The sequence below is a fragment of the Ambystoma mexicanum genome, chromosome 5p (genome assembly GCF_040938575.1).
Source record: "Ambystoma mexicanum isolate Mex_15411 chromosome 5p, UKY_AmexF1_1, whole genome shotgun sequence".
NCBI lineage: Eukaryota > Metazoa > Chordata > Amphibia > Caudata > Ambystomatidae > Ambystoma > Ambystoma mexicanum.
The window spans coordinates 1,202,891,318-1,202,914,771 of NC_090930.1; positions in this window are offsets into that span (position 1 = coordinate 1,202,891,318).

The window sequence follows — 23,454 nt, forward strand, 5'->3', positions numbered from 1 at the left end:
TTGTCCAAACGGTAGATTGTCTCGAAGATGTTTCACATGGTGACTTGAGTAATCCAACAATGACTTTTTATCTGTGGGTTTATGAAAGTGTCTCACGAATAATTGACTGCTTTGATGGAATATTGTTAAATCCAAAATGTTTGTAGTGGTGTTACTCAATGTCATTGTAAATTGTAAGTGCGGGTTTAAGGTGTTGACCCATTCATGGAATAACCTTGCGTCTTCTTGTGTACCCTCCAAGATGATCAAGATGTCATCAAAATGCCTGGTCCATTTTAGGATCTTTTTCTTGAAGGGATTGGTGTCAGGGTATATATGTTTTTTTTCAAAAAATTTTACAAAAAGGTACGCGAGACTCAGGCCAGAGTTGCCCCCATTGCGGTCCCTTCTATTTGCTGATAGAATACTCCTTCGAATTCAAAATAGTTTTTTTTTTAAATATATTTTTATTTTATCTCAACCAAACAACATTACAACGAAACATAAATAAAACACTTCAAACAACAAAACCAAACGAACAAAAAGTAAGGCACTGCAATCCCCATCCCTCCCCCCTATGAGCCTGTAGAGTGATCGCCATCAATGTCCGTTCCGTGCGGTGGGGCCTCATCGCTCTCAAGTCCAGCCGAGGCCGATCCCGCACCAAACAGCTCAGCTAACAACAACTTCCATGCCGTGAGAGAGCCTATTTCTTCCCCATCCCCTGCCATACTGCCATCTTGCCACGCTGTCGTTTCGGCATCCGCCCATTTTTGGAGATCCCGCCACCAGACCTCCACTCGCGGCTTGTGACACTTCTTCCACTCCATAGCTATCCTACGTTTGGCAAGCACATAGGCCAAATCTTTAAGTTTCTCAACATGTCGAAGCTTATGCGCCCTGGGATACGCTCCCAGCAGACAAGCCCAAGCCGAATCCACCTTAAGTGTGATACCCCTCCCTGCCAGCCTCCGTGCCACTTCACCCCAGTAAGTTGCAATCACTGGGCACGCCCAGAACATATGTATCATGTCCGCATTCTCTTCGTTACACTTGGGGCACGCCTGGCGCCCACTACCTAGGAATTTGGAAATTCTAAGGGGGTCATATATGCCCTGTGCGTAATATAGAGCTGTATCTGCTTGAACCTGGCGTTCCTCGATACCTTTTTGTGGTACCCCAGGGCGCGCTCCCACATCCCATCCGACATCGGGGCCCCCATCTCTGCTTCCCACTCCAGTCTCAAGTGCCCCAAATCCTTCCCAACCTTTGTCATCAACATCTCGTACAACCTAGAGACCTCGTGTCCGCCCTCTGATGCATCATACATCGTCTCCAGCGTGGCATCCGGTTCATCGGCCAAAGTAGTTTCGGGCCACGTGCTCCGGACCTCCCGGACCACCCTATGATATGTTACATATTGACCCCTGTGTAGTCCCGACCCTGCCTCCAGTTCATCGAACTCCATCAGGGTCCCATCCTGCCAGATGTCGCCCATTGTAATCAATCCCACTGACTCCCAATACGTCCGGATAATAGTTCTCAGCTGCCCGTCCTCCTTTGCCAGGGCGATCAGAGGGAACTGCGGCATACACGGCGAGGGGTCACCCATCATCCGACAGGCACGCCGCCATATATTCCTGCCAAGGGCTAGCATCTTAGGACGCTCTCTCATCCATGAGCCAGTCACCCAAATCACCTCCCGCAGATAGAAGGGGGAACAGTCTTTCCCTAGCAGCCTATGTTCGGGGTCTCTTCATCTGAAAGCCACCTGGCCACATATTGCAGTTGCGCCGCGATATAATAGGCCTCAAAGTTCGGCAGCTTCACGCCACCTTTCTCGTAAGAGTTCTGCAATTTCCATAAAGCGACCCTGTTGCGCGTGCCGTGCCACAGGAAATTCCTACACACGCTATGTAACCTAGCGAAAAACTTCCTAGGTATCATATACGGGATGTTATTAAAGTAATGCAGGAGCCTGGGCAGCACCACCATTTTAAGCATAGCTCCGCGACCCATCATAGCTAAAGGCAATCTTTCCCAGAACCTCATGCACCTCTCAATCTTTCCCACAGCTAGTTCAGTATTATACTTGTGTTCTTCCTCGGTCGTGTGATACACGTCAATGCCCAAGTACCGGAAGGAGCTCGTTGCCCACGGAATCCGCAGCACCGGCAACCTCTCCGCCGGTATCCCCACATAACTGCCCAGCGGGAATAATACGGATTTCTGAGGGTTAACCGCTATGCCGGACAACCAGGCGTACCTCTCCAAAACCTCCAAGATATACTGCAAATTCTCTTCCGGATGTTTCAGGTATAACAGCATATCGTCTGCATACAGGGATATAAGATGGCACTCTCCTCCCACCTCTATGCCCACTGGATCATACTGCTGCCGGAGGTAAACTGCTAAGGGTTCGAGGGCCAGTATGTACAACATTGGAGACCAAGGACATCCCTGCCTGGTACCTCTGCCTAACTGCCATCTTTCTGACACTACTGCACCCGTACGGACCCTAGCCAGAGGCGCACTATATAATAGCTCGGCCCACCTCATGTAGCATGGTCCCAGACCGAACTGCCCCAAAGCCGCCAGCAGCCATGGCCATCGGACGGAGTCGAACGCTTTAACCGCGTCCAGCGCCACTATTGCCATTTCGCTGTCCTCACTGCCCCCCCATTCCACCACCCTGTGATGGCGCCTGTGATTATGAGTAATATTCCTGTTCGGGACATAGCCCGTCTGGTCAGGATGGATCAGCTTGCCTATTACCCTCCGCATTCTGGCCGCCAGGACCGCTGTCAGGATCTTGCTGTCCTGGTTCAACATCGACAGGGGCCGGTAGGAGCCACAATCATGCCCCGGTTTATTGGGTTTGGGGAGCGGTACTATAATCGCCTCCCTGAGTGATTCCGGCAGCCGCCCCACCTCGAACGCTTCATTAAACATCTCCAGCATGGGCGGGAGCACCTCCTCCCCATACGCTTTATAAAATTCACTGGGGAACCCATCTGCACCTGGGGCCTTGCAAGTGGGCAGCTGCCGCACAATCTCCTGAAGCTCCTCCAGAGTGATGGGAGCATCCATCTCCTCTCGCTCTTCGTCACTTATCTTGGGCAGGCCTATGTCTTCAAGTACTACCTCTATCTCCTCCCGGCTTCCCCCCTCTCGATCCTCATATAATGCTTGATAATATTCTGCGAATGCTCCATTCACCCCTTCCTGGGTGTCCTGCTCCACTCCCTTTTCAGTGATAACTGATCGGATCGGGGATCTTGGGGTCTCGCTCTTATACAGCCAAGCAAGAAGCCTGCCCGTCTTGTCTCCCCCGGCATGCAACCTCTCAATGTCCTTCCTGTAATTCAGATTACAAAGCCTGTCCCAATGTTCTGCGCACCTCTGTTGCAGATTAATGACCTCCTCCATGTCCGTCCCCCCCTCCCCCAGCTCTCTCTCCAACTCACTCTCGGCTCTACGCAGATCTGCCAGGACTCCTCCCATTAATCCTTTGGATTTAGCAATGGCAACCCCCCTCATTACAACCTTAAAGGCCTCCCACAAAGTACCAGCCGACTTGACGCTGCCCGTGTTCGCTTCAAAATAAGCAACAATCTCCTCCCTCACTTCCTCTCTGAAGACTGGATCCCTGAGCGCTTCCGCCCTAAGGCGCCATGTTGGAATTCGCGCACGTGGGGGGCAAAGCTGCCAACGCATGACCAGGGGCGAGTGGTCCGAAAGGACTCTTGCCCTGTAGTCTATCTGGTCACACTCCGCGACAACGTCCGGAGTGGCGAAAAAATAATCCAGCCTTGTGTGTAACTGGTGCGGGGCCGAGTAATGCGAATATTGCCTCACGCCAGGGTGTCTCGTCCTCCACACGTCTGCCAGGCCCAGGTCTACCAGCAGCGCCTGCAGTACCCTAGCCGCCGGGCTGGGCCTGTCCACCCTGTCATCTGACCTGTCCTCCTTGGGGTCTAGTACACAATTAAAGTCCCCTCCCCAAATCACAGGACCCCCCATCCCCTCACCCAGTCTAGTGGTCAGTGTCCTGAAGTATGTCGCCGTGTCACGGTTGGGGGCATAGGTATTTATAACGCACACTACTTTATTTTCCACAAGCCCCCTTACCATGACAAGCCTCCCATCAGACTCCACAACCTCCCCAAGTAGCTTAAACGGGACATGTGGTGCAACCCAAATCAGCACACCTCTAGCATAGGCAGAATATGTAGATCCAACTACAGTCCCTCTCCACTTTCTCCCCACCAGTTCCAGTTTATCCCGTGTCAGATGTGTCTCCTGTAACAAGGCGATATCTATCTTTTGTCTTTTTAGGTACAACATGACCTTGTTACGCTTAAGGTAGCTGTTAAGCCCTCTAACGTTCCACGTTAGTATCCTAAGGTCCCCCATAATGCATCAGTAGCTCCCATCCCTCTCCCAGGTCCACTCGCCTCCCCCCTACCGCAAGGGCCCCCATCCCCAGTTTCTCTCCCAGGCTCATATAAAAACTGACCCACCCCACCCCCCTAACCCAACCAACTGCCCAGCTCCATCCCTGGATCTCAGGCATCCCTGTGTTCGGTTCTCTCTGGAACCCAAGTAGAGAACCCGACAGGGTGTCACCCCACACACCGTGACTAACCTAAACTCAAACTGGGGTACAAAGAACAGTCCCCGGAGGCTCCCCTCCCACACTTCCGTATCCGCACACATGGACCATGTTTCGAAGTCCTAACGCATACACTACCATAACAAAGTCCCACCGACTATATTCCAGTCCCAATGTTCATCGCCCAACCGGGCCCGCAGCGTCACTTATCTCTTCCCGTTCCATCCGCCGTCCGCTCATCTGGCTCTTGAGGACAATTTTGTGCATCGAGCCATTCCATGGCCTCCTCCGGAGTGTCAAAAAACAGTGTCTTAGTCTTAAAGAATATCTTCAATCTGGCCGGGTAAAGCAACATATACTTGTACCCCGCTGCCCGCATTCGCCTCTTGACCGCCCCAAAGTTCATGCGACTACGCTGCACTTGCAGGGTGTAGTCGGGGTAAGCAGTAATGGTCGCCTCTCCTCGCTGTATGGTGCCCCCCTTACGAAAGTGCTTAAGGATCCTTTCCCGATCCCGATAGTTAAGGATCTTGGCGATCACAGGCCTAGGTGGGTTCCCCGGCGGTGGTCTTCTGTTCAAGGCCCTATGCGCCCTCTCCACCGCAAACCCCTGCGACAGGGCTCCCCCAGTGATCTCCTGCAGCAGCAAGTTCTCAATAAACTCCGTGGGGTTCTGGCCTTCAGCCCCCTCCGGCAGGCCCACGATGCGGACGTTATTTCTCCGAGCACGTCCTTCCGCCTCTTCGGCCCTACTTTCCAAGTTACCCACCCGCTGCACCAGGGCATGGATATCGCTCTTATATGCAGTGCAGTCCACCACAGTAGGGCCCATCTCCTTTTCCAGAGTTTCCGTGCGCTCAGCAAGGGCTCGTACATCCTGCCTCAGGAGGTTCACGTCCTCCTGCACCGCCCCGACCTGTAGTTCCAACGCAGTTTTCAATTCGACCACAGCAAGTTGGAGCCTGGTCTCCCACGTCGCCTTCAGGTCCGCGATCGCAGCGAGGACCTCTTGGTTCGCACCCCCGGCGGCCATCTCCTTGGTCTGAGCTTTATCCTTGCTCCTGGCACCTTCCAGGCCGGGCGACGTCTTGGCGTATTCGTCGAGCGTAGGCTGCTTATTCTTCGCCCTCAGAGGTTTGTTCGACATATCTCCAGTCAGGAGCGTCCTTCTGGCCGCGCTCCGGTCCAGGCCAGGGAGGCACCGTGCCCATACACCACGACTCAGTTAAGAGTCCCAGCTCGCACCACAGCCTCAGGCACCGCTGTTGTACGGCGCACCCCCCAGATGGGCCAGGTCGCGCTGCCCCCTTCGTTCCGCTGAGAGGGCGCACGTATGCTGTGGTCCCAGTCTACCGCTCCTTTGTCCCCTCGTCAAGCGGCGGCGGCCATTTTGTCGTCAGTCGTGATCTCGCCACCAGTGCTTCATTTGGCTCTTAAGTACACGTGCGCACCACGAACCCGTGTAAAAATGTGTCCTCGCGTGCAGCCGGACTTCATGTTCACAGTCTTCCCACTTTCTGCCAAATCACAGCGGTCCTTGCGCGGTATCAGTCGGATTATGTACGGATCAGCGGGAGCTCCCGTACAGGCACGTCCTTTCACATGGCTTCCAAGCCACGCCCCTCTCGAATTCAAAATAGTTGTTTGTGAGTGCAGTTTCAATGCACCATAGGATGAAGGATGACGGTACTGGATCTGTATCCGGTCTGGTGAGTAGAATTTCCTCCACAACATCAATAGCGACTTGCTGGGGGATATTCGTGTAAAGAGATACAATGTCCATTCCCACCATCAGATGAGTCTCACTGTTGAAGTCAATATTTTCAAAGTGTTTAATGGCAGCCGTGGTGTCCTTCAAATATGACTTCATTTGGGTGACGTATCCCTTAAAGTAGTGGTCCGCATATTTTGATAAGGGTTCCAGAACCGAGTTGATGCCTGATACGATAGGCCTGCCTAGTGGTTTATCCAGTGTTTTGTGGATTTTAGGCAGGCAGTAAAATGTAGGTATTTTAGGGTTTCTATTGGCCAGGAACTCCGCTTCTTGTTTGGAGATCCAGCCCCTCTCTTGTTCCTTTGTTGTTTTTTCTTCTGTAGTTTTTTCGTCAGATCCTCTTGTAGTTTCTTGTAATAGGTGGTATTGTTCAGTTGGTTCATGCACTCCTTTACATAGTCCTCCCGATTCAACATAACCATGCCTCTGCCTTTATCCGCTTTTTTTATTATGATTTGTGGGTTTTTTGTTAGGGATTCCAATGCCTCTTTTTCAAGTCTGGAAACATTCTGAAAAGGTCTGGATTTTTCCTGTTCTAGTTTCTCAATTTCGGCCAGTACTTTGTTCTGAAATACAAGAGACTCGGGAGAGTAACTGCTAGCTGGTGCACAAAAAGGTAGACGGGTTCCGTAACCCCGTGCAGTTGAGGCTAGTGTGCGTTTCTTAACCAGCTTCTGTTTCAGCAAATAATTCCTTGAGGTGTATTGTTCTCATCAGTTTGTTGAATTCTATTCTGAACTCAAATGGACCATTTTCCTTTGTTAGTACAAAGCCCAATCCTTTGTTGATAACTTTTTCTTCCAATGCAGTGGGTGTATAGCTAGAGATGTTTATTAACAGCGGCTCCCGCTCATGGTTTGACGCTTGTCCTGGTCCCAGTTGCCTCTGGGTTGGCCTTGCGGTAAAAAAAGCCTTGTAGACTGTTTTCTTCCATTATACCCTTGTCGCCTCATACCTTGGCCTCTCCCCCTTGTGGGTGCTTTATTGGACGAGGTTCCCTCGTCTGGATTATCTGAGTCACTTGAGTCATTGCTGGTACTATATGACGTACCCATAAATCTCACGCAGCGGTTTAGGCGATTCGGTGCCCCTTGTTGTTGAAAATTTGGTTTATAATCATTCTTGACATAAGGAAAGATTTGCTCGTGGCTGAAACGTGCCAGATCTTTCTTGAATCTTTGTATTCTTTCTTGTATTCTTTCTTGTGTGTTGTTGGTCTTGAAGTCTTTCATCTTCATTTCAATCTCTTCGATTCTTTTTTTATATACGTCCAGCGTCACAAGTTTTTTAATGTCATCTTCTATCTTTTTAAGATCAATCTCTATATTTTGACTGGTTTCCTTGGCTGTGTCAACCAGTCTCTTCCGCACCGGTTCGCAATGTAACTCCACTGTAAACAGAATTTTTTGTTTTCCAGGAAGAGGCGAGGTTTGTTATGTACTACTAGTCCTTGGGGCAGGGCTTTATTCTTGAGGTACTCTAACATGATTGCTCCATGCATTTCTGTTCTTATGAGACATTTCTTGAGTTGGACCACCTCGTCCAAGTCATTTGGTTGTTGTATTGTGTCCAGATCATCTCCGTTGATTACGGAAATTGCTTTCATCAGGGCTGCTGCATACTCGTCACTGTATGCTAGAGTCTGTTCTTCTTCCATCTTCAAATTCTTGGCTGTATACTTAAGGGAAGAGTCCCTTTGGTTAGTTTCCTCTTTTAACTAGTCTGTTCCTGTGACCTAAGGCCATTGTGTATCCTAGAATTTTGGCGGAACCCCGGGTGGGCACTCTTATAACAAATGTTTGAGTGCTGCCTCTATCTATTCCCGGGTGGGGGTTCACTAAGCAAAACATAGAAGATAGAGGTAAATCTATCGGTAGATGGAAAAACTGAAAGTGGGATCGCTTGGAAGGAGACAGCTACCGGGGAGATGTCATGACTTCACTGGACGAGACGTGGTATCTCCCCCTATCCCATGAGGAAGAACCGCTTATACCGAAGACCCTTTCCTATGAAGAAGACCGTCTCTTGCCCCAGACCCTCATGGCATACTGTTAGATTTGTGTTCCTATTGGTGGGAGGAGTAAATCTTCTTCTTATTTTTATGGCCAAACACACAACCATGACACTAACTCACACTGCTCCAACATAACACCTTTTTCTTCTACGGTTCCTTATTATAAAACCAGTGACCAGAACTATTCCAAACCCATGTGTTTAACAACATCTAGGAATTAAGGAACTTCAACCCCCAGAATTCTCCAAGTACTGGGACGAGGAAGATGCAGAAATTGGAACTATGTACCAAGAAAGTAAACTACGATGAGCAGTCTAGTTGTTTTTCTAATACACCTGTGTGCGGGTCATTGAAACTGAACAAGAGAACTGTTCATAGAGGCTAGGAAGGAGAAGACGTTGGCTCCTGTTTGAGGGCTCACAAACAGTATGTGCCGGCATGGCGGAGCAGAGGAAGTCACCACAGGAGAAGAGATAGTGCAGCAGAGACAGACTACAGTGACTTGGAGATGCTGGGAGCCGCAGAGAAGGTCCTTGTAGCTCTGCGAGTTGAGAAGCTGACGTTCTCAATTTCAGATCCCATAGGGAAGCAGGCATACTACTGCAGAGCCGTGAGGGAGGCTGGAAGAACATCTACAGCTTCCAGATTGGAAAGCGGGTAACAGCAGCAAGCCGCAGAAACGTGAAACCGACCAGAGACGCTGGAAGAAGCCAATGGGCCTCATTACGAGTGTGGAGGCGCAGAAACAAGGGTGCTGGTAAGCTTACCGGCACCCTTATTTCTGGGCTGCCACACTTCAAGTCTGCCTGCCGGGGCCGCTACGCCCAGCAGGTCTGTCCCTGCTGGGCGCAGCAGCCCCCATAGACGGAGTTGTCATGGAAGCATCGGCAGCATTAGCAACAGTGCTTCTGAGTCCCCATTCCTGTGGAGTCCTACGGGACTCCATGGGAAAGGGGACTTACCGAATCCCCCGCCTGACTTCCCGCTCCGCCGGGATTTGTAATAGGAATCTTATGAACCAAACAAGATATCGAGGAACTGTTTACACAAGTGACTATTCTTGTTACATTGGAAAATCCAGGGGAAGGGATCCACCCTCTGGAACAAAAGGCTCCCGCCTTGGAGGACATTTCTGTTCGAATTACACTTATTTTAGTTGTGAACACTTTTTGGCCAGCTGAAGACATTTTCCCTTACACATTGTCATTTGTTTATAGTGTGAGGGTCAGGATGGCGCTTTGGACTCAAGGACAGTTTTTCATTTGTTGACATCCTGACTCAGACAGATCCCTACTTTTGGTTTATAGGTAGGGAAACTCCTCTTTAGCATAGGGATAGAGAGGCATTTTTTCACCCCTTTTCTTTTAATAAATATCTTCTTGAGAAAACATGACAACCTCTAATTTCTGAACCTTCACAATACGCTGATCATAAGAAAAGGAGTGAAAACATGGCAGGAGAGTACACCAGGTATCCTGACAAGACAAAAACAAAAATGCAAGTTGGTTTACACATTTGATCAACATAAAGCCCAAAGAACTGACACGGTTGAACAAGCAACCAAGGGAAGAGAAATCCAGGGGAAGGGAAGCATTCTCTGGAGCAAGGAACTCTTTCCTGTTGGAACCTTTGTTTTGGAGTTACGCATTTTCCTTTCTGAACATTAATAAAACATGCAAGGTCAAAGAGATTACCCATTTCACCTTAGAGTTTATTTTGTTAAAGTGTGAGGGCCAGAATAGAACTTTGGACATGGGACGGTATTGTTTTGGAAAATCTGACTTTGACAGACCAGTAGGTTTGCTTTTTGATAGGAAACCATCTCTAGAGCATTGACAGAGAGGCATTTCCCCAACACCCCTTTTCTTTAATAAGTCTTTAGCCAAAACATGAACCACTTGTGCCCGAGTCTCATTCCTGGCTCCTCACAGTACACAGGAGCTGCTTTTAACTCCTGCTTATCCAATCTTAATTTCAATCCCTGTACCTCCATGCTACCAATACACATCCCTCCATGCTACCACTACTCCTCCCTGCACATTAATACTACTTGTCCCTCCACACTACTAACACTCAACCCCACATTATCCTGTCACCCTTCTTTTACTCCCTCAATCACCCTTCCACCCACTCCCTATTCTTTAAAAGAAACTCCTGCTTGCACACACGTTCATGCCACAATACCAATTTCTCTCACCAACCAATACCTCACCTTTTGTAGAAGTCACCCCCATGCTTCATCCATACAGTCGTTCCTCCTACTTGTTTCCTGGTCTGCCACTACTTCCTCCGACCTCACCCGAACAGCGTACACCTTCCAGTTTCTTGTTGTCCCTTATATCCTACCGCCATTGTTTGAATTGGCTCTCCACTTCTGATTCCCAGAGCCAATCTTGCCTTGCCTTCCCCGCATGATAGGTGTTACAAACAATAAATCACGTAAAAAGGTATTTAAGCCCAACCCTTTTTTCTGATGCGGGCTGATCTTAATGGAGGCCCACTATAATCAGAGTTTCAGTTCATTTTAAAGTGCAAAGCCCTATGTGACAGGGCCAGCCCTGTGGCCCTGTCAGCAAGGGGAGGGAGGGAGCTCACCCCAACCCCACTGGTGCCTGTATGCAGTCAGACCGTCTCCCACCCCTGCTTACCTGCAGCAGCAGCGGCCTCTAGAGGAAACAAGGACGCCGGAGAACAGCAAGGCAGAGGCGGCACCCCTTTCACAGGGTGCCGCCAAACTGGACAACATCAGTCGGCAATGGAACGTGGCTCCAGCTGACAACTATCAGCTGGAGCCTGCGCAGAGACATCACCACTAACCCACCAGGGATTTTTCAATTAAAATGAAGGCCCAAGGAGGCTTAAGCCACTAACCTCATCAACTCATCAATGCGCGCTCCCTGCCAGCGCACACCATTGAGATCAATGATCTCATCTTAGACCTAACCCTAGACATTCTAGCCATCACCGAGACCTGGCTACATGATGCCTCAGGCCCAGCCATATGCCAAACGCTACCACCAGGATACATCATCCTTCGCCAATACAGAACCTCCAGTAAAGGGGGAGGAGTCACCCTAATTCTGAAAGGGGGAGAGACTCTAAACGGCAGACAACTAAAAACCCCTGAGGCCGACAATTTTGACATGTTATTAGCAAAAATATCTCCTACACCACATTACACCATAACATTGCATACTGTCTACCGACCTCCAGGCCCAAACCTCGACTTCCAATCTAACCTCACCCATATCCTTGGGGACAACCTCAAAACCAACACAAGAGCCATCCCCCTAGGTGACCTCAATTTAGGATTCAATGACCCTAAAGACAAGAAAGGCATTACCCTTGCCAAAGCTATTCAAGACTTAGGCTTCATACAGCTAATCAACGACCCAACCCACACCAAAGGTCGTATTCTAGACTGAATCGCAGACCACAACTGCGCTGTCGACCTTAGTTCCAACACAACACGCTCATGGACCGATTACCATCTACTGCACTTCTTCATACCCTCAAATTCAGGAGGGAACACCAACCTACCTGCACCACCCACCCTAGCTAGATTTAAGAAACTCTGCAGAGTAGAAAGAATCCTCCCCCGGCTCGAAGCATCAGCGCTCGCCCATCCCACCTCTAAGAACCCCACAGAGATGGAAGAGATCTACAACTCCACTCTTAAAGAGGTCCTAGACACAGTAGCCCCACTAGAACTAAATAAAGCCAAGCATATACTTCACGCCAACTCATGGTTCACACAGGAACTCCTAGGCGCCTGAACAACAAAAAAAGCAGCACTCAAATCATGGCAAACAACCCCCACCATCACCACCAGAGACACCTTCCTCACAGTTGCTAAACAATACAAGCTCGCCATCACCAAAGTTAAATCTGCCACCTACAACTCCAGAATTGAAAAAGCAAACTCCCAATCTAAATAACTATTCACTATCTACAACGAACTAACAATCCCCCCAATCTCCACATTTCCCACCGAGAAAGACGAAACATGGTGCAACAACATCCAGCACGCCATGCTAAAATTAAAACACTTCAGATCAAAATCAAGTCCCAATTTGACAAACTGCCCAAAGCCAAACCAACAACACCTAAGCCTCCTTCTACAACACGAACCCCAGACACCCATCGAGGTACTAACAAACCCACGCCGTTCGCTTTCAGGCAAGTCACCATCCCTGAAGTTCTAAAAATCATGAAACAGACAAAATCCTCTATATGCAAAGGAGATGCTTGCCCAGCTAATATAGTCAAAGACTGTGCCACAGCCCTAGCCCCTTTTATCACCACCTTCATTAACGCCTCCTTCGCCAACAGCACAGTCCCGCCCACCCTCTAGGAAGCCTGGGTACGACCATTACTGAAGAAATCCTCCCTCGACCGTGACTCACCTAACAACTATCGCCCAATCACAACTGTACCCTTTTTACTAAAAATTCTGGACAGGGCTACCTTCCCACAGATCCAGTCCTACCTAGAAGCTCATAACATACTTGGAAAAAGACAAACCGGCTTCCGCCCTCGTCACAGTACTGAATCAGCCTTACTAGACCTCAAGAACCAATTACTTGAAGCCATGGACAAAGGTAAAACATCACTCCTTTTACTCCTGGAACTATCGGCAGCCTTTGATTTGGTTGACCATAAGATCCTGTGTAAACATCTCATCGACAACGCCCACTTCTCACAAGAAGCCACTGCTTGGATCACTTAGTTTGTTCCTAGAGGGCCGAGCCATGAGGGTCTTCTCCGACCAGGCCTCAGCCTTGCCATCCCCAATTGAATGCGGAGTGCCACAAGGATCTTGTACCTATCCCACTCTCTACAACCTTTTCACCCTCCCCCTGTTCTGTGACTTAGTTGAATTCGGCATAGCCTTTACCAACTATGCCGACAACACTCAAATTCTTCTCCCACTAACAGGAATCTATGAACAAGACCTAATCACTCTCCAGAAGACCTATGCACACATCCAGGCTTGGATGGCAGCCAATGGTCTCTGTCTAAATGGGGAAAAGACAGAAATCCTACTGGTAGGCCCAAAAGAATCCCTAAAAAAACTACACGACAAATACAGTTCCTTCACTATTGAGAACTCTACCATCAGAGCCGCCACTGCTGTGAAAACTCTCGGTGTTCACCTGGACTCCACCCTATCAATGGACAGACAAGTCAGTGCCATCTCATCCTCAGCCGCACTCACCACAAAAATCATAAATGCAGTAAAACCGCACCTTTCACCAAATAACTGCCTTAACATAGCCAGAGCCACAATTGGCACTAAACTCGACTATTGTAACATCCTTCTCCTAGGCACTTCTGCAAATAACATTAACAGACTACAAATGGCACAAAACAGTGCCCTTAGAGCTGCCCTAAGCATCCCAAGGGGAGAGAGCACATCTCCCAGGCAAGGAAAAACGCCCACTGGCTCCCTATTAAGGAACACATTACACTTAAGGCCCTCACGATCACCCACAGATGCATTGCTCAGACTGCCCCAGCATACCTAGCAGAAAGAATTCACCAGCCCCCAGCACACAGACCAAAACGTGACCAATATGCTCACCAGCTCTCCGTCCCAACCTTCAATAGGGACAAAGCTGGCGGCACTAGTTTTGAAGTCCTAGCACCAAAAGCCTGGAATGCGCTCCCACTGAGCCTAAGAAATGAAAAATCCCTTACAACTTTCAGGAAAGTGCTAAAAACGAATCTATTCAACTAGATTATCTGACAAATCTAATACCTCAATACCGTTCTTCTGTAACTTTGGAACACCCCTCTACAATATCTTGTTATTTCCTGTACCACTGCCTCTGTTATTTATCTGTACTATGTGATTAAGTAAATATCCTGTAACAGCGCCACAATGCCTCAGGGCCGCTGGGCGCTTTATAAATCCAAATAAATAAACCTACGAGGGATATTTTTATTAATGAAAAGGCCCAATGGGGCCTCAACCCACTACACCATCAGGAATTCGGGCAATTATTATATTTAATGCCTGCAAGCTTAAGGACCAGTCCAGTGTCCTGGACCCCAGCAGGGACCATGTTGGAAAAGGGGTGGGGCTCACAAGCCCTTTTAATCCCTGCCTTGGCCATCCCGTCACACCCCTTGGAGCCAGGAAAGCTATTGGAGAGGGTACGCAGCCAATCCTGGGAGGGGGTGGGGTGTTTAAGGAGGTGTGTGTGTGTGTGTGAGCTAGTGTGGGTTAATTGGGTGAGTACAGGAGGAGGGGGGAGGACGTCCGTCCGAGAGACCAGTTAAGGCGAGAGCGTTTTGGAGGGCGGAGGATATTGTTAAGGAGGGGGTATGTAGTGTTTGTGTGAGAGAGGAGTGTGAGCAGTAGAGGTAGAGTGGGAGTAGTAGTAGTAGATTGGGGTAGTAGTAGTGGCAGGGGTAGTAGTGATTAGGAGTAGAGGTAGATAATGGGAGTAGCGAAGGATATTAGTGGTAGAATAGGAGTTGGTAGGAGAAGGGTGAGCAGGGCCTCATATCCCTATTGGTTTGTAATAGTGAGTGAGGTGTGCAGCTCACCATATCCCTGAGTAATATGGAAGGTGGCAGGGAGAGGTAGTGCTAGTAGCAGATTGGGAATAGTATTCGAGGTAGTAGCATGAAGGGCAACAGTGAGTGAGAGAACAGGAGTAGGAAGAATACTAGGAGGCAAAGAAGTAGAGTGAGAGCAAGGAGGGAAAAGGAATAACAGAAGTAGAAGGATAGTTGGTAGTAGAAGCGTTAATAAGAACAGGAGTAGCAAAGGAAAAAAGATCTAAGGGTGGAGTTAGAAAGGCAGAGTGAGAGACTGGAAGTGTGAGAAACCAACGGGTTTCTCACCTACTAGTCACCAGGGATCTCTCTCTGAGGTGGCCAGGGCATGGCCATTGCCTTTGGATCCAGACCCTGGGGTGGGCCAGCGCAGGAGGATCACCTGGGTAAGGGATCCTCAGGGAGTGGGGGTGAGGCAACCAATGGTGAGATGCGGTATTCCCCTATTTCCTTTACCCATGACCCAGCCTATTTTATAGGATCCTCCAACATCCCCACTTTCCCCGCTTTTCTACACAAACACAAGGCTGAGGAAGAGGCCAACTGAGAGTAAAGAGGCTATCCCTTACACATCTCATTGGACATGTCCTGCTAATCGGGTCAGGCAAAGTCAGGCACTTGACTTTAACTACATACATCTGACACCCATTAGCTCTCCCCACACAGATAAAAGACAGAATATAGAGACACACTCTGAGCAAGGTGGAACATAAGAAAGAAGGAGTAGAACGCCCGGGGCGAAGGCGAACCTACTGGAGCAGAACGACCGACAGAGGTACGAGAGCAAAGGGTAGAGAAAACCAGGTAACCCCTGCCGGAGGCCGTTGCCTTCAAAAAGCTGTGAAGGATACGTGGAGAAGGCCAAATCCCAGATACGAAGACTGCATTGTGTTTCAAAGGCACCAGCGACCCTCCCGGGTGAACGGCAAGTCAAGGTATTAACACAAGGTATTAACCTTGACTTGTGAATTGAAACAGAAAAGACAAGAAAGGAATGCACACAGCTGGTGATTTGGCGAGCGACATGAAAGGCTGGTGTGTGTTTAGGAAAGATTGAAAGTGCAACAATATATCTTACAATTGAAGGGTGCACTAGTGTGGATGAGACGCGAAGGAAGGCAGACCTGTGAAGAACTTTTAATTACTGATAACTGTGAAGCCAGCGATAGAGAGTAGTGGAGTGGTCCGGGGAAAGGAAGAAGCCCACTCGAAGATCTCAGCGAAAGGTGAATTGTTTTGTTAAAGAGCGACAAGTAAATGAACTCTAAAATGCGTAATGATAAAGAATAATCCCGACAAAAGGGGAAGTGACAAGGTGAATGTTGAACTTTTTTGCTTGTGATACTGAACTGCCCAGACAAAGAGACACTGAGGCAAATAATACAAGAGGCTGAGCTAAAGGAAAAGTCGAAGTGGTCCTGCAGAGGTTTATAGCAAAAGCCTTGCACATTCGAAAGTCTTTGGCATCAGGAAAAGGTCAGACCCTGACTGAGGGAGCCCAGAAGTGTGATAAGTTAGGGGGAAGGGAACCCCTAACAAATGTGAATTAATCTTGGGGATGGGGTCCCCTACAAGTGCTGTGATTGAAAGGTCCGAGACCAACAGAGGGAGACCTATGTGGACTTTTTGTTGAACTATGAACTTTTTGTTGGCTGTGAAAGAACTGGTGAAAGCTGGAATACGTTATTTAACGTGGAAGGCCAATCGGGCCTCGATCCACGTTTTTGGAACTGCCTTTGTTTCGAAAATCTGAGCCGGAGTGTGTCATCCTGTTTACGGGTACTGCCTTACTCCGTGCTATCCAACGTGGGAAGGAGAGCTGACTCAGCCACATTGATTCTTTATGTTACAACACTGATTTTCCTTTGCATACATATTCCCCTTTACACACTTTTTGTATAAGGGATATGGCAGGCATTAGGTTTTGTTAGTATAGGCCATTTTGTGACAGAGACTGACTAGGACTGTGTTTCTTTATTATTTTGATGGTAGAGATTACTCCCTATAGGGCAAAGTAGGAGTTTTCCCAAACCCCGAAAAATTAAATAAAGGTTTTGAAATTGAATCTATTTTGTCAGTGTCATACTTGTGAAGCCATGTCTCCCTTACAGAAGGGACTGTGACGTGGTGGGAGAGATTAGTTTACGAGGTTAAATTAGTGAAGGGCCAGGATTGAGAGGTTGTAGAAGGAGTGTACATGACGCTCAGTGAAAGAAGGCACCATTCCCTATTTCCCAGCAACTAACCAATGATAGGAGAGGGAAAGTTAGACGTTCCCTAGGGAGTCAGATAGACAACGACTTAGGGAGAATACCAATAGTCATAGTGAGAAGAAAGTCAGATAGGGGTTACCGATCGGTAGATGACTAACAGCCTGGTAGGGATGTCTGGGGCTGAGAGGCGAATTCCAGGCCTTTGTTAGTCAAGAGGGGAGAGGAACGGCCTTAGCCCCAATCATTCCCAGACCCATAGACCCCAGAGAATTAAGGAAACCGGAGCACCATTCTGACAATTTATTTTAATAAACACCCTTGAACTTTTACTCAAGAGTCAGTGTGGTTATTTGTGGTGGGCTGTCCCGTCATATGTGGTGTCAGAGTGGGATCGACCAGGACCTGAAATAGAGATTGTCCACGTCATTCAGAAGACATATCCAAGTGGAAGTGATGCATACCTCGGAAACCTTGATAAAACACCTACCACTAGGAACCTAAGTTGCTGGGTTGTTTTTCCAACCATTGACCACCCATGCTCCTGTACCTACCCGATGTTCGCTGTGGGAACATTTGTAAGAGGTCCGGAATGCCTATGAATACCACATCCCCATTAATGAAAAGGCTTTGATTGAGACGGACTTACGAGTGGACTTGCCCCGGGAATGTGTGGGATATTTTGCTCCAGTATACCGTTCCCAACAGAAGTCCCAGTATGACATTCTGACGGTACTAAGTCCGACCCAGCATCCAGCCAACAACGGAGCCCTCGTGGTTATTTCATCCATGGAGCCTCTTCACTTTTGAGCAGGGGAAGTATTTGGTTGTTTCTTTTTGGATGCTATTCGGGAGACAGAATTAAGCTTATGGGAAGCTTCTGTGTAGAAAAAGCAGTCTGTCCCAAAGACAACTTGGGGAGCCTTCCGGGTCTGATTCACGTCCAAATCCAGGTTGACAGAAAGATGACAACAATGCCACCCTGTCTGCACAAGAGGAGGAGCTTATGGTTAAATCCAGGCCCCTCAACCAAATCTCTATACTGAGGAATCGCAGTTGGGGTCAGAGACTGGCAACCATCCAAAGGCAGATCGCTGGCCATTGCCGGAAAAGATATCCAAAAAGAGGTCCAGACTTTTCAGACCAGCCCAATATCTCTCAAGCTACTGAAGGATGACTACTCCCAAGAGGCAAAAGGGGGATGCAGACCCGCAATTCCCCAGCTGGAGACCTGACCCCTACCCTGGTGAAGAAGAAGGCCCTTCTGAAGAAGAGGAAGCTCAGTTGCGGGCTGTGATACTCCAACAATGGATGGAAAATGTGGGGAAGCATCCTTTCAGATGGAAGAAGAGACGGTCCTAACGAATTGGACCCCGAGCCCTAAGGCTACACCCTTAATTGAAAACTCCAAAGGAAAGACTAAAGACTCTGGGAAGAAGAGGAGAACTCCCAAAAGAGGATCTCGTCCCGGTTGATGTACGCCCAAGGGCAACTTCCTGGAGGAGAAATACCGGGTGCAGGTTAAGACAATTTGGGACTTTTTGCACTGCGGTAGTACTTACAGCAGCTATAGCAGCATCCGCCCAGAATTCTTACTTGCAGACAGTCATGGTGACTGGGCCACATATCCATCAACTAAAGTGTCATTCCAAATTGGAGGAGAAATTTGTGAAGCCTGGGTTCTGGTGAATCCTGATTTCCAGAGGACCTCATTCTTAGAAAATGATTCCCTGGCTTTAACAAATGTCTGGCTTCTTTATGTTAAAACCATGTTGGCCTGGTGTCCAGGAGCACTCCTGATGGGTTAATGGCGGCATCTCTGCGTGGGCTCCAGCTGATGGTCGTCAGCCGGAGCCGCGTTCCATTGCCGACTGGTGTTGTGCAGCTTGGTGGCAACCCATGAAAGGGATGCCACCTTTGCCTCGCATTCTCCAGTGTCCTCAATTCCTCCTGAGATCGCTGTTTCTGCAGGTAAGGAGGGGTTGGAGGGGGTCTGCCTGCATCCAGGCACCAGTGGGGATGGGGTGGGCTCCCTCCGACCCACCAGTGGGGATGGCGTGGGCTCCCTCCCGGCTCCCTCCCTCCCCCCTGACATGGCCACATGGCTGGCCCTGTCACATACCACTGCCCTTTATTTGTGGTTGGTCTCTGGGGCCCCCTTTCCCTGTTTTGTATTTACCTGACTGATTTTTGGGACTTTGGATATTGTGCCATTTAGTAAGGCTAGAATCTCTTGATGTTGAAGGGTTCTATCCTTTTGGGTTCCTCTAAGCATCTCCAGGAGCCCTTCCACAGATGTTTTCTTGACTCTGTGAGGCATTTCTCCCGGTTGGGACTTTCTGGCTATCTCAGTCATTCTCCCCATCTGATTCTGCAAGACGGAAGTTCAGGGACATCTTGGGCACTGGTAAAACATGTGTCCTCTGCCTCCACAAGCATAACACTTAGTCCTCCGATTTAATCTGGGTATTTGAGACTTTCTTATGGGCCCTTGGCAACATAAAGAAGCCAAATGAAATAGCAACAGATGTACACCAACTGGTGGAACTCTCTCTCCCCTTGCACACCCGGTTTGTGTAAAATAATTACTACAGTCTACAGATTTCAAGGTAAAACTATTATATTTTACTATGCATTAGGAAAAAAGGTTCAGTTACAGATTATTGTGAATTCTGTTCACATATTTTATCATAACATTCACCTGTGGACATTATTGAAATTCTTTTTCAAAGATAGTTCCCTATACAACAAATCAAAGTTTTTGGAAAAAAGTTCAATAATAACACTTTTTTGCAGTGGTCAATTTCTTGTATCACGATTCTCCTAGAGATTAGCTCGACGCGTTTCGGGAATCTGTTCCCTTCATCAGGAGTTCTTTAGTGCAATAATAGATTTCGTACTTGTTGCTGTCTCCAAGGAATTTTTACAGAAATTGTAATTAGATAATAGTTATAAAACTATTTCTCAAATTTCAACAGTTTTTCTGTCATGTTTCATAATGTATAATCACCTGGATGAAGGTCTTATGTCTCATCTATTTATTACATCCAATAATGTAGATTTCCTAATTAGTTCAACTTTTCTCATCTTTCGTGGTAAGGATCCAGTCCACTACCACTTTCAAATAGAAGGCAATATGATGGCTGCAAGAATAAAAGAAATGAAAGTAAAATTGTATATGTTTCTATATATACTTCGGAGGTTATCTCTAAAAAACTTCTTGAGGATGTTATGGTAATTAGATATGGTAGGAAATAATTTGTAGCAGTGCTTTTAATGAAGCATGTACATCCTTCTTGAATAAGCCTTGGTAAGGTCTATTGAAGTCCCTTCTTGGTACACATATTGATTGTCTTCCTCTCCCCTTTTGTCAATATACCTGATATGACATATTATGGTAAGGTTCAGTAAATTATACCGAATCTCTGTAACTACTCTTCCTTTTGATGAAAAGGAAGCTACTCATATACTAAGCTTAATTAAGGAAATTGAAAGTAGCATACCAACAACAACCAGTCCAGAAAGACTAATAACACAACTAGAGATGGTTATTAGGAGGGAAATCTCTCAAAAGCTTCACATAACAACACTAGCACAATATTATAAAGCAAAGAGGATACCACGAGGATTAAGGATGTATTTGAGACCAACTCTTTACAAGGACAACACAGATTTTGTAAAGAGATGGGAACAAATCCTCAATAAATGTTCCCTCAATCTAATATTGCTAACCATAGAAGAATGATCTAAGTCAGTTAACAACTTGGATAAGGAAATAGACGATCTGACAGAACAGCTATCTAAATTCAGAACCACAGAGGAATTGAAAACTATTTTAGATGAAGTCAACAAGTCCTTGGAAAGCTATAAGAAGGACATAGAACAGAGAAAGGTAAGAAAGTTCAGAAGGGACACCCTCGATTATTCCCAGAACAAAACGACTGGGCAAAAACAATAGACGAAAAAAGCAAGATATGATATCAACCTTCAATGCCTGCCAGACATTTGTGCGATTAATGAACTCCCTCAATACTTGGCACTCTTTCCGGATCCGGCCATACGTACCACATTTATGAAAATCCGCCTAAACACGATGCTGACTAGACAAAGACTAGCAAACATCAGATGAATTCCTAAATCGGAGCAATTCTGTCGATTCTGCTTGAACAACCAATTTCCCGAAACACTGTATCATCTAATCATGACATGTCCTGCCCTTGCCTCCAAGAGAGTCCTGTTTGGAGACTTCTACAAGATATCTGCTCAGCAAGAAGAAGGTGACTCCAGATGGATGAAGATCCTAAGAGGCCAAGACAGGAAATTGATATACACAGTTGTTCAATTTCTCTGCAACATTTTCGATCCCAACTAATTAAGAAACTCATAGGACCCAGATTGGGGGGAAAAAAGGATGCAGCCTTACAGGCTTAAATGAAAAGTTTATGTTTAAACTATATCATTTAAAAATTAAAATAAAACATTTTTTAAAATGGTGTATTCCTGACAGAAATATTACAATCAGGCAAGAACAACACAAAACAAGAAACAACCACAGAATCACAGAACACCAGCTCAAGACGAAGGTGAACCTAGCAGTGAGGCTCCAAGTAGTGGAGAAGATAGCAGGACTCAAGCAGCTGAAGCACAAAGAACATCTGTGGTACACACGTCGCAGGAAGCTACGACAACTTATGCTCAATTGAATAAATCTGTGTCTTTTTTTAGAAAAGAAAAGGCAAGAACAGGCCAGAAGAAATCTAAGGTCCGAAAAGAAAAAAGCGAAGACCTAGTAGTAAACATATCATCGAAGATACTGACACAAAATCAAATGGATGTACTGAATCTTGGTTTATCATTCATACCAACGCAGAACTCGAACTTACTGGAAGAAAAAATCAATCTCACAAACTTATAAGAAAAATGAGACAAAGTATTTTTTGACTCCCAGGAAATGTTAGAATCACAGCCAGTAAAACACAAGTACTTGGAAATTAAACCTAAAAGTAACTTTGACCCGCAGGTGAGTAACCTAGCCATCAAAATGTTCAAAAAACAGATGCTAAAGGACCTGAATGCCATTAATTTCACCAGAAATAAAGGCTATAATATAGGCGACATCAGAGGCAATTGAAAGGGACTTAGCGGAAGATGGCACATTAACACTCAAACCGGCAGACAAAGGCGGTGCCATAATCATAATGGATACCTCACTTTATAAAAATCAACTGAATGAATTATTGCAGGATGAAAATACGTACATCAAAATTGATGAGGACCCTACCAAAGAAGTGACAAAAATCATAAAGGAGACACTGAAAAAAGTGGTTGAACATGACAGCATCTCAGAGAAGACCGAGAGATATCTATTGAATAATTAACCCACCACTCCAGTCTTCTACGGATTGCATAAAATCCATAAAGACATGAAAATACCACCATTACGGCCGATTGTGGCGGGGACTGAGAGTATTTTTAATCCACTAGCCATCTGTGTGGATAAAGTGCTGCAACCATTAGTATAAAGTACAAGCACCTACCTGAGAAACACAATGGATTTTTTATATTCATTGAAGGATTTGATTGGGATACAAGAAACAGACTTACTCGTATCATTTCATGTCCAATCACTCTACACATCTATTCCACATCAAGACGGACTTGAAGCTCTAGCATGGGCTCTTCTAAGAAGTGAGAACTGTGAAGCCAATAGACAACTTATTCTGGAACTTAGTAAAATAATCCTAGTTAATAACTATTTCCGACACAAGACACAATTTTATTTACAAGCTTCGGGTACCTCAATGGGGTCATCAATGGCCCCAGCCTATGCACATTTATTTATGTTCCACCTTGAAAGTATGTCAATATTGAATAATGAAAAATGGAAAAGAAACATCATTACTTGGAAGAGATATATTGACAACGTCTTTGTTATCTGGAGGGGTAGAAGAAATGACCTTGAGGAATTTCTGTCCTACATAAATTCCATTCATGAACGCATTACATTTACCATGGAAGTTGGAACTGCAAGATTACATTTCTTAGACGTGGAATTGGAGATCAAGAACAAAGGGATAATAACAACCATTTACCACAAACAAACTGATGTCAATAATGCGCTACATTACCAAAGTCATCATCCACAACATCTAAAAAATAATTTACTGTACAGTCAATTCATCCGGTTAAAGAGGATCATACCATCGGAAGACACCCTAGCAGAGCAGAACGAGAAAATGACAGAGAAGTATTTGAGAAGGGGATACCCGAGAGATGTGGTGGAAATAGCGAAAAC